Source organism: Lissotriton helveticus, chromosome 1_1, assembly GCF_964261635.1.
Source record: "Lissotriton helveticus chromosome 1_1, aLisHel1.1, whole genome shotgun sequence".
Classification (NCBI taxonomy): domain Eukaryota; kingdom Metazoa; phylum Chordata; class Amphibia; order Caudata; family Salamandridae; genus Lissotriton; species Lissotriton helveticus.
In genome coordinates this window covers 1,489,098,402-1,489,110,999 of record NC_136057.1, presented here as the reverse complement: position 1 = coordinate 1,489,110,999, position 12,598 = coordinate 1,489,098,402, and the positions used below count along the sequence as shown (strand labels likewise).

Sequence of the window (12,598 nt, the reverse complement as noted above, 5' to 3'; positions counted from 1 at the left end):
GTTAAACTATTTAGGCTTTTTATAGGCAACGTTCTCTGTCCTCAACCAAATCAGCTGCTCAGGTTGACTTAACTGAGTTTAGCTGAGCTGGGGCGGGTGGAAGAGGATGACGTTGTTCCTCCCTGCACATCTCCATCTCTGATCACCTGCCTTTCACACCCTTGCACCGTGCTTTTCATCCTGTACAACGAGTACCGCTGCAGAGCAGCAGGTGTGCCAGACCAGACCAGAGCAGCCGGTGCAGGAAAGCATGCAGGTGGTGCAAGCAGTATTGAACTGCTACTCGGACCCACAACACTTGCCTTTTTCAGGCTGCCTCCTGTTAATTTAACCGAAGCAGCTGGTAAGGGTTAAAGATCCCTATGCTGGCCTGATCAGCTCCATGAACTCGTAGTGAGCAGGCCGTAGCGGGCACCAGGCATTGCCCCGGTGGGCCGCCAGGGTGGGCCGCCAGGATGGGGCCTGTTTTGGGCCCCTGGGGGCCATTTTCTGTTACCGGGGCGGGCAATATCGGCCCCCTGTAACAATATCGGCCCCCTGTGAACGAAACCGGCCTTTTCAAACAGCTCAGCTGCACCCCCCCTTTCCGAGCCGAGCAGTTTGGCAGGGCCGGTTTTCGTTCACAGTCCGGCCCTGGTAGTGAGCCCCTGTCCCAGCCTAATAGTTGTGTAGGCCAGGCGACTCAGTAGAAGTCCAGGGCACATAAAACCATTAAAAAAAAAAATTTGTCAAACACTACCTTATTTTAATAATTAAAATAAGGCAGAGTTTCAATCTTTTTATTGATTTATTTTAAATCGTTTTATGTGCTGCGGATGTCCTCTGAGCTCTGATAGATGCGGCTATTATTATTTTTTTTTTAATGAAACACTGCTTTATTTCAATGATTAAATGTAATCGTCAAAATAAAGCAAAAGAAAAAAGCAGCCTCTATTAGAGTCACTGTAGAGCAGGGCAGCCCTCCTTCATCCTTGTGCTTCTGGATAAGGCAGTATATTCTCTTTGTGAGTGCTCAAAATCAAAACTGAGAATTGGCATTTGTGGGAAGATGTCTTGGAGATGCATAAACCTAACCTCTTATGTCAAATGTTTTACAAAATAAGTACTCTCAATTAACCCTTTGCCACTTAATAAGTTTAATGTCTAGGCTCTTTCACAATTCCTGATTGAGGCAACTTGTTAGCTGACAGTTTTGTGCATGATTGTGAAATTGAGCATTTCATGGGTTGTTTGTTTAATAGATGCGGAGCATGAGGACGCCATTGCTGGGAGCTCTAAGTCATGGTTATTTTCTTTTATTATTTTCACCCACAAGATGTGCAACTGATGAAGCTTGGCAGGAGCTCCGAAGTTAATCCTATCAATGTTTCCAAGGAACTCTAAGTATTTAGTTCAAACCACAGTATGGTCTCTGAAGAACTGAGTCTTATAGTCAATGAAGCTGGGCGTCTCTCAGAAAAATGCATGAGTTGCTTGGCGTTTGGTAGCTCACAACGATTTTCACTGATCAGAAGTAGCTCTTACCGCAGAAAAAGTTGGAGACCTGATCTAGAACACAAATAGCATTTAAATTGTGTTATCAAACACTTAACCAACACCTGGGGATGAGGTGGTGGGAGGAGGAGATGCTAGAAGGAAAGAAGAGAGAGAATATATGTCATACAATTAATTTAACCTACTAGTGCCGTTATACTGAGTTTTTGCTCAATTTTAAACATGCCATACTGGGTTTTTATTACAGTGGTAAGAGGTTATTCTGTATATTTTAGCTATTGGCAACGTGTCATATTAAGAATTTGCTGCAGTCTATGCATTTTGTTCGAGTCTCTTAACTGATGAGCGCATCCCCATGGGTTGCAAGTCAAATTAAAAGGTTTCCCATTGGTCAGGCTCATGCAGTGTGTTTCCTATTTGGTGGCAAGGTATTCCAGTCTTTTTCTATTGCTTATACGAATGGTAGTGAATCATCACCAGAGCAACTACAAATTCAACAGGTTCATTCTTTGAACATTGTTCAGTAGTTACTACTCACCTTTTTACTTACCGTTTGCACAAATTACTTTTTGGCTAATTTGTATTGAACATTTTTCCTGGCCTGCCTCAAAACATGTGTAGAGTTTGTACCACTGATTTCTTTGTGGGTAGTCTGTGCTATAACTTTATGATGTCATGTTCCAAGCTATATATTTATTTATGTTGCCATTTGTAGAGCGCATGGTTACACCGCCGGTGTCCCCCCGCGCTAATAGCCAAACAGACTCCGAACCGTTAGGGTTGGAGACAGTGAGAGACAGAAGTTCTACCTCACACCTGTATACAGAAGGGTAGCGGGAAGGTCTAAAGACTAGCAGGTGGAAAAAGCCAGGTCTTTAGTCTTCTGAGAAAGGTCATTTCAACTGGTTCTGTTCTTATTTCAGCTGGAAGAGTGTTCCATTGCTTTGCTGCTAAGAATCTAAAAGAACGGCCACCCATCCTATCCTAGCTTTTCTGATTCTAGGGATCGTCACAAGTGCTTTATCCTTAGAGCTTAGATTTCTGTTGGGTATGTGAGTTGCCACTAGGCTCTGAAGGTAAGGTGGCCCTTTCTGTGCCAAAATGCAGTGGCTATGACACATGGCTTTAAACAGTATTCTCTTTCCAACTGGCAGCCATTGGAGCTTGGCTAAGGCTTTTGATATGGATGCTCTTTTTGGCAGGTTCAGCACGAGACGTGCTGCTGCATTTTGTATGGATTGAGGCTTCATTATTCCTTTTTTGCTGCGCATAAATACAGGACATTTCCCTAGTCAATTTGAGAAGTGACCACAGTGTGTACTATAGTTTTCCTGGAACTGATAGACAGTAGATCAAGGACCTTTCTCAGGGCCTTTAGAGTCTCAAAACATTTGCCTGTGACTCTCCTGATTTGACTCTCAATTGTCAGATAGGAGTCAAGCCATACTCCCAAATTCTTTACTTCTGTTTTGGGAGTTGCAGCTGTCCCAGTGAGTTAGGCCACCATGCTGATGACCAGATGGACGGCGTTTTTCTCACAATCATCACCTCCGTTTACTGCCATTAAGTTTCAGACAGTGATTAGACATCCAAGATGTTACCTCTTCCATGCGTTGTGAGAAATTTTGGGCATCATGGCCCGGGTTTTGGGAAAATGTGATAATAAGCTGAGTATTGTCAGCATAGGACACAATAGACACCTTGTACCCCTCCACTATAGTGGCAAGTGGTCCCATGTATAGATTAAACAACGTGGGCCTGAGGATTAAGCCCTGTGGAACTCCCTGTGGTGGGGGAAACTCTTGGACGTATGGCTGTCTAGTGTAATCTGGAAGCCTCTAGATGACAGGAAGGACCTCATCCATCATAGAGCCCGTCCCTGACTCCACATGACTCTAATCTTTGGTGGAGGAGGCCATGTGATACAGTGTTAAAAGCTGTGTTGAGGTCCAATAGGATCAGAGCAGCTGTTTGACCTTCGTCCACACGCTGTCTTAAGGTTTCCGTAGCCAGGAGAAGGCTTGTCTCCCTGGTGTGTGCAGCTCGGCAGCCAGATTGTGAGCGATGCATTAGGTTGTTACTGTCCATATGCCTATTGAGCTACATATTCACAATTGTTTCTGCTATTTTTGCAAAGGAAGGTAATAGTGAGATAGGGCGTAGGTTCTGTAGAACCGAATGGTCTATTTGGGGTATTTTTCTTAGAGGGTGAACCATAGCTTGTTTCCATTCATCGGGAAGCTTTCCCGATTGAAAAGAGCGGGTGATTAGCTCAGATATGAACGGCAGAATGCACTTCTCGCCGTGTAGCAGTAAATCTGGTCGTTCTGGGTCCCTCCGGGATCCAGATTTGATCACCCTCTCTAGCTTCCTCAGCTCATCTGTATGACGCATCTTGAACTCCTCAAGGTTACCTCCTTTGAGTACTACAGACGTAATGTCCTTGTTGCTTCTACCACGTTGTTCTTCTATGGGGAAGGTGTTGTAAATTCTTGCTACTTTATCAGCGAAAATTCTGCGATTTTGTTGCAAGGTTCCTCCTTGTTTGAGGGTGGATCAGTAAGTTTTTCCGCTGATTGTAGTGAATTAAGAATGGTGAACATTTCTTTAGAGGAGTTTTTAGCCTCTTCTATCTTCCCGGTACAGAGTTTCCTTTACTAAAGCATGGTATGTTTTGATTTGTATTTTATATTCCTCCTTGATGTCTGTGCAATAGTTTTTTATGCCATCTGGGTTCTAACTGTTTACACTTGTGTTTGAAACAACAGTATTTTCCCTTTGATCCAACAGTCATATGAACAAATAGTAAAATGTAAATGATCAATTCCTGCACGTCTATAATATTGTAAAAAATGACATTTTATTTAAAAAAAAAAATATTGTTCTGACAATTTTTTTAAATACATGATCACATCAAATATGCAATAACACAATACAATTAATACAATCACCTAAATAAAACGGCATGAATATCACATAAAATAGTATCTAACACATATTAATTATGACCTGCATAATTAGAACAGACAGAAAGAAATTGTAAGACATAAAGCTTGTCCAATACTTGCGTACATCCAATATCTTATATTAGCACATTGTTTCATACATCAATACAATTTGTATTTCCACAATAGTGTCAATCTTCTGGATTGTACTCATATTTGCGTCAACGCGTTTCGATGGTTAAAGCTTGTCACACCATCTTTCTCAAGACATTCGATAATTCTGTCACAATAAGGGGTTACATATATTTCTCCCTACAATAAATATGCATAGGATTATTATCTGCATATACAAATTCAACAAACTCATCATAGTCATTGTAGTTCATATGAAGATTCAACCTCTTTTCTATCAATCTTGTGTAATTTATATTATGCTTGTTATGAGACATTCCACTGCATTGTATAATTTCACATTTGTTCAGGTAATAATCCTTTTTTTCTTGGAGTGCTACAACAGCATGAACAGACCGTGAGTGACAATTGTTTGTGGCACTTGTGTTTTTGAGTTAAGTTTGTAGTGCAAAATGCTAAAATACATAGCATCAAACTCCAGATCAGTATTCTGTGTACACTTTCCAAATTTTGCATAGTTCCACAAAGGAATTTTCGTGAATTTTGCGCGCTCCTACCTATTTTGGAATGGCTTGCAAGCATTTAAGAGCAGGAACCAATTCACCTGCTTGGTGATGCTTGTAAGGGTCAATTGTAGTTTTCCCCTTGCTCTGAAAATGATTTGCATGCAGCTAAACAGCTTAATACATTTATACAAAGGAACAGTGCAGTCATTTCTTGCGTTGGATGTAAGATATAAAGGATTTTCTGGTTTGATGATGCTGAGTTATTCATTCCACGTCTTGCTCTGTGTGTCAGGTTTCAGGTTATTTCCCGTGACTTTCAGAAACGTAACCCAATCTACCACGGGAATTTCCTAAAATGACGGTGTAGGAGAGTGTGAGGCGATCATTGAGCAGAATTGCATTAATAAATACAATAATGTTCTTATTGAAACATTGCGCTGCAACACAATTGCACAACATTTCAAACCTCCTCCGCAGTGCTGGTCTTTCAAGGGCAACTCCTGAACTAACATTTGTTCGATCAGCTCCCATTCTTTCAACCATGTTTGGCTAACTGAGTAGAAACGTCCTCGTCCTTCCTTTGCGCTTAGCACTTCATAAAGGAAGGTGCGGGCTATACAGATGTCAATACTAAACAAAACGAATGATCAAACGATAAACGTAGCAGTTCCTCTCTTGATGAGTGAGCCAAAGAATGAAGCAAAGTGGTTTTAGGGCCTCTCCTTTTCCCACCAATGGAGGTAGCACCGAAAATAACTATAGCAGTCCTGCATTGTGGCAGCCATTGCTGGTCCACTCTTAGCTGGTAGCCCTCTGAAGCATTATGGTAGACGGGGCAGCTCTGCTTCTCCAAAACCTTCATTTTTAATTTGCTGCTACCAATTTTATTAAACTGTGGCTGCATTGGCTACACCTATTTTAACATTTTTACAATGTGATAAGTTAAACTTATCTTCCTTTCTTGATTACTAGTTTGCTGTTTGTTCTGGCAAATTAGTGAAGAGTTATTATAAAAGTTGACTTTGTTCCTCTAGGTTCATTATGTGTTTTCCCAGAGGTTGCAATTGTACTATTTGTAAGAACATCTGCTATTGTTTTGAACAGTTTCCTGTCTGGCAGCAAACTATAGTTAACACAAGGAGATGATGGACCGAGCGCTTAAACTTTTCAGACACTCGCCCCCAGTCACTATTAGATCTGGGTTTCATCCATCATGGTTCTTTAGCTCACTTTGCCACCCCAGTTAAGACCTAGCCATATGCAAATTAGTCTTGACCGTGTTCCTCATGGGAACAGTCCAGCCGGAACTGCGAAGCCATGTCTTCCCTGGACCAGAAACAAGTATCCTTGGACCGGTTTCGGGGTAACACCCCTCATCCGCCAGGCTAGCTTGAATCTAGTGGCAAAGTGACTATAGATTTCCATTGGTTCAGGTTTATACTGCTCTGTTATCCCCTTGCTTGCATGTTAATATTGTATTCAGTCTGACCTATAGTTATATATTTTTATTTTCAGTTTCAATAATGGGAACTTACGTTAACTCTCAGAGATATTCTATTACTTTAGCACATTGATCTCAAGTAATTTTGCTACTCTTGGACATACACAATACTGTCCTTTTATCCCATTGGTAACACATTTTAATGTGTTTCCTTATTAGTCCTAATAGCAGATACACCTTCTTCAGGAGAGGACTGAATTAACAGAATAACAGAGACCGGTTTTTGATTGGAAACATTGTACTCACATTTACTTTGCAAAATCAGAATTGATAGCAGCGTGTTGAAGGCCTCGTGTCTTTCACTCTCTGGGGATTCTAGGTGGGGGATTCAAGGAGGAGGGGGGAATCCATAGTTTCTGCTTTAATGGATGGCTAGCTCATATCCATCATTGCCCACTCTCAGCAAGTGTAACATTCCTTCAAGCACCCGGGCCTTAAGTAAATGCCCAACACAAAACTGCATTTCATGGCAGCCATGGCACATGGCTGTGGCGCTGCCCTCATTTGTATAATTCTTTTGTACTGCTTCTCAGATTTTGTTTTACATTTCCCCATTGTTCTTAAATTATCTTATTCTTTCTTCGTAAGTTATTTTGCACTTTTTTTATCAGCGGTAAACAGTGGCAAAAGCTGCATTGTTAAATCGACACTGAAATGTATCGGTAATTGTTTACATTAGTGACATCTCGACCCAACTGTACTGCCACTTACAGTGGCTTCTCTTCCTTTATGGCGGAAGAGCATTGACTCACTGCTTTTGAGCAGTGTAAAAAAAGGAAATATAAAATGATAACTTTGGGTTAATATAATTTTATGTTTCCTTTGCGGGTGGGAGGGTGGGCAGGGATGCTCTGCTTTGGAGCAGGGGAGGAGTGGTTTGCCCACTCCTAAGTCCGCAGTGTTTGTTTGGTTGGCCCTCTCGGATCGCCCAAACCAGTCATGCACCCTTTCCCCATTCTCCATGCAGGCTTCATTACAGCCTGCGTGCAGAACATGCCCAGCCCCCATTCCCTGGTTGAGCGTCCAACCAGGATGCTCAAAACCAATGATTGGTCAGGGGAGCCTTGCTGTTCTTCCTTGCTTCCTGTCCCACGAAGCGAGCAGGAGCAAGAAGCAGAGACGCGGCGGCTGGACCTGGCGACAAACTAAGTGTACACGTTTTTGAAAAATACTTTTGATTTACATTTCGCTGATCCCCCCTCCACCCGTTCACATCCACATCCATCACCCCACACGCGAGTCATGCAGGCCGCCACTGCTTTTATACCGCTGCAACGTCTAAGAATCTTCTTAGTATCTAGTGTTGTTTTGATGACACATTATGTTTACTCCCCAGTGTGTTCAACATATATTTCTCTTTATTTGTTTTTGTTTCAATTCAACACTTTTGAGATGTACCTTTCTTTCATCTAGAAGTTAGTCAAGTATCAGTTATGAACAACAACCTGAAATTGCATAAGATTAGGAAACAGCCCATGAATGTGGGTTCTGACTGTGCTGCTGAAAGCACCGTCTTATTGATGCTTCTGAGGCTCACTGTAGACAAGGACGTGCACATAAATTGATCCTGATTTATTGAAGCGAGAGAGGCTTCCTGCTTCCTTAGCCGCTGCGCCTCTATGGCAGCTTTGCTTACACTTGTTTGCAAACCTTATTATTTTTTTGTTCTTGTTTCCAGTGGCGGCCGACATGACTAACGGGGGTTGGGGGAGGGGGGTGCAGGGCAGCGAAATGCAAATCAAAACAATTATACACTTACCTTGCTGCTGAGTCATGCTGCCGTGTCTCTGCTCCTTGCTCCTACTCTCCTCATGGGACAGGAAGCCAGGAAGAACAGCCAGGCTCCCCTGACCAATTGTGATTGGTTTTCAGCATCCCAGTTCGACATTCAACCAGGGAATGGGGGCCTTGGCTTGTTCTCCATGCAGGCTGTAATTCAGCCTGCATGGAGAATGGGGAAAGTGCGCATGACTGGTTTGGGTGGCCCGAGAGGGCCGACCAAAAAGTTATTGCGCACTTAGGAGTAGGCAAACCAATCCTACCCTGCTCTGTGAGTACAGCAGCATCACCCACCCGCCCTCCCACAAAGGAAACATAAAGTTATAATAACTCAAAGTTATAGTCATTTTATATTTCCTTTCCTTTACACTGCTTAAAAGCAGTGGGGCAACGCTCCTCCGCCATAGCAGAGGAGCTGCCACTGATTGTTTCCTGTCTGTGGGTTTAGTAGCAGATAAAGTTGAGCTGATGCTTTCGCCACCCATTATGTACAGGGATGAAATGAAAGTTAACTGTATGCCGCCTCTGATACACTAACACTGTACCTCTTGTAGGTGTAGACCTGACAAAGTGTGACCCAGAAGGGAAACTCTTGTCTACTATTTGTCAAGAGTTGGGGCTCATTTTTAGAATGCAGTTTCCTAGGAGCCCTCTGCCACGAGTGCTATGCATTTTTGGTTCAGATGTAAGCACATATAGATGAGGTTTGGCTTCATGCTCGGTTACTCTTACACCCATGACTAAATCAAAAGCTGGGCACGAGTCAGGAGTACACGCGGGTGGACGGCGTCCACCCACTATTTTCACAGGGAGGACGCCGTCCACCCTGCCAAGAAGTTGAGCCCCACTGAAAAATATGCTGAATTCGTCCTGGTGTAATTTCCAAACACTATGACACAATAAGCAGCGCCTGCAGGCGGGGACGGGGCTTTCTTATTCCAAACTCCTGCCGGGCCTATAACAAAGGCCGAATATGAAGGGTCATCAGACCTCCCTTGGTACTGGCTCTGGCTGGCAGCAGTCAGGAGCCTCACAACTAGATGCAAATGCGGCAGATCGGGAACAAAGGCTCACACCTTGTTAGTACTTTACACACACACTTCAGAGAGGTAGCTTTTCACTTTGTTCAGTCCCTGTTTAGGAGATCTGCATGCCCTGTAAAGATGTCAGATTTGTTGGTCTTTCCCTGTAATTGCACAAAATAAATGTAATTTATATAGTGTTTACTACCCCTGAGGAGGCGTCAAAATAATTTAAGTACCACTTTTTTCTTTTAAAGCACTATGGGTAGAGGAGGTTTACGCTGACAAAAGGCAACACTGTTTTATGTGTAGCTTACAAAAGTGTGAATCTTCTGCCTATATCAGCCAGTTTTCCCTATATGCTCGAAAATGGTCCAATGTACTCATGATAGACATGTTAAACATATATGTGAGGGCCTAAGACCTGATGTAATTTTTTATAATGCCAATCCCTGTGATGTCATGCGCCGTGATGTTATGCGCCACGATGTCACATGCCGCGATAACACATGCCGCGATGTCACACACCTTGATGTCACGCACCTTGATGCCACTTGCATTCAGATGAACTAGGTTAGTCCCCCACTTCTTTTTTTAGGACTTTGGCCCTGATCAAAAGCACAGTGTTTTAGGTTGCAATACAAATTACACTTAGAAATGTGAATACCAGATTGAGTAAATGTATGATTCCATTTTTCTTCTGTTGTTTTCCGGGATGAAATTAGTTTATTTGGTTCTTGGTACCCCTGAAACACTGAGTGCAAAACACACAATCGTGTGGCACCTCCAGTGCTTTGTGAGGCATCTAAAGACCAACAGGGTCATTCAGAAGCTGTCTGTTCGCCCGCGGGCCACCTTATTTACAGATCCTTGTCTGACTGTATTGTCAAAAAAAACTCCCAAAGTGGATATTAAATTTAAAAGAACGAATGGTCTCTATCCGCATGAAGTTTTCTTCCTCCACTCGGGGCCATTTGCACTTGTTCCGCCCACATTTGCTGTACTTTTAACAGTGGACATGGCTAGGGGAAAGGAGTGACAGAGGAGACAGTTACTCCGCCCTAATTATGGCAGAATGATGGTTATTGTGACCTGGTTGTACGTTGGTGGACGCGCCGCCGGGTCAGAAATCCAAACTGTGGGAGCCACGGAGGCTCTACAGGCTCTATATTGGCCATGCAGGGCCTTATCCTTGGAAATCAAAAATAAACATTCAAGGAAATGGGCAGTAGTGGGGAGTTTCTGAAGTTAGCTAAGTTTATCAGTCAGTTAGTCAAAAAACGTTATTTCGGCTGTACAGCCATAAAAGCACAAGTGGATATCACATTTCATAAGTACAATTGATTCTTACAAACAGCAAAAAAGTGCATTGGATAATATATATAGCTAAGTTTATAAAAATATATTTTTTCTTCAGTAAAGTGCGCTGCTTACTTTTCATCGATCTCTAACGCACCACATCTGTAATAGATGAACCAAGCTTAAAAATGCTTTCTTAACACCCATTTAAATCCCACGTGTAACGCAAAATTCCCTTCATTGGCTATCTGAGCAGTTTCCAAAGGTAGACACCCCCAAACTCCGAAATGCAAAGTGAAGTATCCTCTAAAAGGTGATCCATAAGGTTAAATATAGCGCAGTGTACTTATTGAGCCGTTTACATCAATGCAATGGTGTGAAAAACGGACTAATTGCAATTAAACATAAAAAATAATCTGTAACCTCCACTCAAGTCATCTTTGTCATTTGTTCTTTTTATCACTTTGTCTTTGTATATTTCCTTTTTACTCCCTCATCTTAGTGGTGTAGTGTTCACCATGTGAATCTAAATTTCGGGGATGTTACACTTACTCCACAGTAGGAAATCCCAATTGTGTGCCATGCGTCCCCCCATTCACTGCCTATCTCTGAAACTGATTTTCAATTTCTGCTGCTGTGTTTTAGACTAATATTGGGTTTCTGTTATTTGCTCTGCAATCCTGCGATAGATATTACTGGTGCATTGTTCATTTGTTCATATAATGTGCTTACAAGACCGTAAAATTGTAAAGTTGGGAAACTTACGTCTACTCAGTGTATCTACAAGCTGGCATCTCACCCCTCCTCTCTAATAATTATTAATAACAAACTGCACAATTATCTAATGATAATTTAGCACTGTGAAAAAGATTAATTAGTATGAAAGGAAGGGCGTCCAGTGTTAGGGCTGGAACTTTTCCATACTCTCTACACTATCCACTAGATATATTTGCATACATGTGCATGTGTGATGTCATGCGCCGTGATGTTATGCGCCACGATGTCACATGCCGCGATAACACATGCCGCGATGTCACACACCTTGATGTCACGCGCCTTGATGCCACTTGCATTCAGATGAACTAGGTTAGTCCCCCACTTCTTTTTTTAGGACTTTGGCCCTGATCAAAAGCACAGTGTTTTAGGTTGCAATACAAATTACACTTAGAAATGTGAATACCAGATTGAGTAAATGTATGATTCCATTTTTCTTCTGTTGTTTTCCGGGATGAAATTAGTTTATTTGGTTCTTGGTACCCCTGAAACACTGAGTGCAAAACTCACAATCGTGTGGCACCTCCAGTGCTTTGTGAGGCATCTAAAGACCAACAGGGTCATTCAGAAGCTGTCTGTTGGCCCGCGGGCCACCTTATTTACAGATCCTTGTCTGACTGTATTGTCAAAAAAAACTCCCAAAGTGGATATTAAATTTAAAAGAACGAATGGTCTCTATCCGCATGAAGTTTTCTTCCTCCACTCGGGGGCCATTTGCATTTGTTCCGCCCACATTTGCTGTACTTTTAACAGTGGACATGGCTAGGGGAAAGGAGTGACAGAGGAGACAGTTACTCCGCCCTAATTATGGCAGAATGATGGTTATTGTGACCTGGTTGTACGTTGGTGGACGCGCCGCCGGGTCAGAAATCCAAACTGTGGGAGCCACGGAGGCTCTACAGGCTCTATATTGGCCATGCAGGGCCTTATCCTTGGAAATCAAAAATAAACATTCAAGGAAATGGGCAGTAGTGGGGAGTTTCTGAAGTTAGCTAAGTTTATCAGTCAGTTAGTCAAAAAACGTTATTTCGGCTGTACAGCCATAAAAGCACAAGTGGATATCACATTTCATAAGTACAATTGATTCTTACAAACAGCAAAAAAGTGCATCGGATAATATATATAGCTAAGTTTATAAAAATATAT

The 12,598-nt window shown here is 42.4% G+C and overlaps 1 protein-coding gene across 3 annotated transcripts in view; it reads left to right on the top strand.

Moving 5' to 3' along the window:
* HDAC7 (histone deacetylase 7) overlaps nucleotides 1-12,598 on the top strand; it is a 706,897-nt gene that overhangs the window by 166,747 nt on the left and 527,552 nt on the right. The gene's annotated exons all lie outside the window — the stretch shown is intronic.